Here is a 4,239-nt window from a genome sequence, read left to right on the forward strand (position 1 = left end):
TGTACTGCAAAACCTGCAGCAAAGTGAAAAAGAAATGACCAATAACATTCTGGCCTAAGGATTACAAATTGTTAACAATGCATAATACTAATCATGCATTCTGTATTGTGTTTCTTGTGTTTGGCCCTGCAAAGCATTTTGAGTTTTGTGAAAAGTACTTTATAAATACATTTTAATTACTTAAATACGTGCCAATTTTATTATACATTTCTACCGTTTACAGTCTATGATTTCTACTTTCTACTATTTTGAATTTAAGCAGAATTTCTTGGACTTTCTTCTCTGAACTAAAAAAGGTTTAAGGTGTTGTTTAATAGCAGAGCCCCTATCACACAACATACTGTCCATGTAGTGCTTTTGTCCCAATGAATTGGAAAAATACATGAAAACGTTCTTAATGATACAAGACAAAATGGATTTACATTAAATAAACATGACAGTGCATCTTATCTTGTTGTTATACTTCTTTTTATTAATTTCTGTGGGTCATCATGATTGGTACTTCAGATAAAGGCGAAACAACAACGAGGAAAAAAACAATTTCCGAATTTCATCAAATCACAGTTTCATCAGAATTTCAGCTCTATTTTTACATACTATGCTTATTATTATTATAAAGTGTAATAAAGTTCATTTACATGTGTGATTAGGTTCATTTTACTTATAACTTAATAGAACTTCAATTATAGGTTGCTACAAGTAATCCATATTCATTTTAATTGTGTTTAAAATCATCTACAAGTGAGTCACGTTTACTAAGAAAGTTTAAGTAACTAAATAATGCCAGTAATGTTAATTAACTCAACTTGATTTTGAGTTAAGTATTATTACAGTGTTTATGCTACTTAGAAAAGCCTTCAAGTAAACGAAAAACAAAACATCCAATGAAAACTCATGCCTCACTTTTTATAAGTGAAACAAAGGTTTTGCTTTTTAGGGTGAACCATCCGCCTGCCTCCTTGTTTAATCAAAAAACTTTGCAATCCAGATACTTCTTATGATTTGGGGAAATTAATGTGTTATGCACAAACTGTCAACAAATCAAACAATATTGACTCTTTAGAAATACGTATGAGGAAATGGTTGAGGCAATGTGATACATCCACATGCATGCAGCTTCTATGGAGACACTGGAACTCTTTGAATGTTTGTCACGGTGACCATGTGAGCTGTTCCATTCAGAAGCCGTTCTCTAAAAAACTTAAAGGAGAGAAAACAGAATAAACATTAGAAGATCCACCTCATTCACTTCATCGCACCCTTTATCTTGTGTGTATGCATTGTCGTTGATATGTCCTTGATGTTAGTGGAAGAGCCTTTACAAAAATGGTTGTTTTACACAATCTGATTAACATACCTGTTTAACAGCTGCAATGATGGTTTCATTGCTGACCCCTCCAATAGAAGTTATCTTCATCTGTAGATGTAACAGTGATTCCAGGCCTATAGAGATAAAAAACAAACAAATGTTACTTGTGTAAAATGATTAAAAAAAACATTGGGATTTGTGTCTGTCAAGGATAAGTTAAAACATAAAAAGTTGTGTCCTGAAACATACCATTGTTGCATGCATATTCATATATTTGAACCAAGCCATACAAATGCATTTCAACTGCCTAAAGTTATGGCTCTTAATCCATTTGAATGTTAAACTAACTTGTCAAGTAAATTGACAATATTTATAGTTTAAATTTGTGACACATCAAACTGGAAGACGTATTAGGTAAAATATCTATCCGTACGTACACACCGCCACCGACTTGAGCTGCAAATAAGCTCTGGCCGCCCCGCCAAGGAAGCTTGTCAAAAAGTACGGTGAAGCTTTGTGACGCTTTGGCGGCGTCACAAAGTGGCGGCGTTTTCTGTTTGACCGGGAGAAGCACACACAGCCACGGCCAATACACTGACACTAGAAACCTTTATAAATTACATATATAATGACAGAAGTTGTATTAATTGGTCGCAACGGAGTCTGTTAGCAATTAGCTTGCTTGTTAGCTGCTGAGCCATAGCGGCGTGCAGGGAGAGCGAGCAGCCGCCAGACTGATCTAGCTAGTGACCCGTGCCGGACGTCACTTTGAGCAGATGTGACCGGCAGGTAGCGTTAACTTGTTCCTATGTACAAACAACTTTGTATAATAAACGAAAGGTAACCCAGAGCTTGTCCTCAGAATTGATGTTTTGGTAGGAACGAAAGTTTACATCGTATGTTTCTCCAGGATCAGCCAGCGCGAAGGACGTCTATATTCCAATTGGCGGCTGGCGTTAGCCGCTGCTTGCCGCTGAACCGCGTCATAGCTCATTACCATAAAGTTGAAAAATTTAAACTTTCTGATTGACGCTCAACACGCTCAAAAGGCCCAAAACGCGACGCCGACAGATTTGCCGCTCCTTGCAGCTGAGAGAAGCGGGCTTCCATTGAAAATGAATGACTTCCGGTAACTTTAGACGCTCAAGTCGGTGGCGGTATGAACGTACGGTATTTCAGAATGCACTTAATCCTTCATTTATTGATTTAAGCAATATACATTTTGTGAACATCCAGTATTACACCATGAAGATTGAATGAAAAGTGGGTAATAAATGATGTACCTTGGGCTGCAATTGTTGCTGCCGCAGTTGTTGTTGCATCTGTTGGAGCAGTTGCCATAGTTGTTGAGGCAGCAATTGCCAAAGTTGTTGCTGACGCAGTTGTTGGGGAAGCAGTTGTTGCAGTTGTTGGGGCAGCAGTTGTCGCAGTTGTTGCAGCTGCAGTTGTTGGGTCAGCAGTCGTTGCAGTTGTTGCTGCTGCATGTATTAGCGGGAGCAACAACTGACCTGCATGTGAGGCAACAACTGCAAACCAACTGCTGCCCCAACAACTGGCTCAACCAACACTGCGGCAGCACAGCAACTGCGGGCAACTGGCCTGCCCCAACAACTGCAGCAATGTGCTGCTCAAAACGGATAAAAGAAACACTCTGCAGGGACAACACGGCAACAATGCAACGACTGCATGGCTGCCTGGTAAAGTTAACGTGAACGAAATAAGCCCCAACAAAAAAACAATGCAGCACGGCCTGTCACACCAGACAACTGGTCAGCCAACAACTGCCGGCAACAAAAAACGGCTGCCAACCAACACGGCGCCCACGGGGGTGATATTTAAAGGCATAATAACAACAAAAAGAAAAAAAAAAAGACCAACAACCTCGTACAAAATGGGGACACAACTGCACAGCAAACAACCTGCAGCGACTGCATGACCCAAACAACTGCAAAAAAGAGGATACTATCAAAAAAACAAACTTATGGCGGCAACAGGCTGCCTATGTCTCTGAACAACTGTACATCAAACAATCGGGCTTGAACTCTACACGTAATAAGGGCCGGGTGGAAAACAGACAGTGGAAGGACAGCGAAGAGTGTCCCAACTGGGGTGCGGCACACTTTGTTTTTTTTGGCGGGCGCAACAACTGCTGCGGGCGCACAACTGCACCAACGGCTGCCGGACCAAACAACTGCGGCAACAACAACTGCCAAGCCAACACCCGCGGAGCAACGGCTCCCCCACAACTGGTCAAACTGGCGGCTCCAACCACTGCGCCATTGGAAACAATTGGATGCAGTTTACAATGTTGCTGGTGGTAAAACAACAACTGATTTCGGGAGCACAATGCTAAGTATGGGGCGGGAGCAACAGATCTGTGGCAACCAAGCTGCGGGCCCCCAACAACTGCTGCCCCACAACGAGGGGGCATGCAACTGCTGCTCACGCAACTTGGGCAGCCAAACTAGGCGGCAGCGGACGGGCTGTGCGCCCAACAACTGCGCCAACCTCTGCTCCAACAACTGAGCACACACGGAGCACACAACTGCATTGACTAATCCTTGGCAACAAAAAAAAAGCGGTAAAACTAAACAGGGGGAAAAGGAGGGGGGCCAAGCAACTGCAGCTAAGGGCGACTTCCGTACAGATATCAGATGACGGGGGCGAATAGGGCGATAGTTGTCCTGAAAGATCCTGTACGGCGCCCCAACACCTGCGTCAACTGCTGCTCCAACAACTGCGCAACAATTGATGCGAGATTTACAACTGTTGCGCAACACTGTGCGGGAGCAACAACTGCTGCGGAGCAACAACTGCACCAACTGCTCCCCAACAACTGCGGCACCAACACGCGCTGCAGGCCACAACTGCGCAAAGGCTGCCCAACAACTGCGCAACTTCTCTGCTCCAACAACTGCGGCAACAACAAC

This window comes from Etheostoma spectabile, chromosome 9 (assembly GCF_008692095.1).
Source record: "Etheostoma spectabile isolate EspeVRDwgs_2016 chromosome 9, UIUC_Espe_1.0, whole genome shotgun sequence".
Classification (NCBI taxonomy): domain Eukaryota; kingdom Metazoa; phylum Chordata; class Actinopteri; order Perciformes; family Percidae; genus Etheostoma; species Etheostoma spectabile.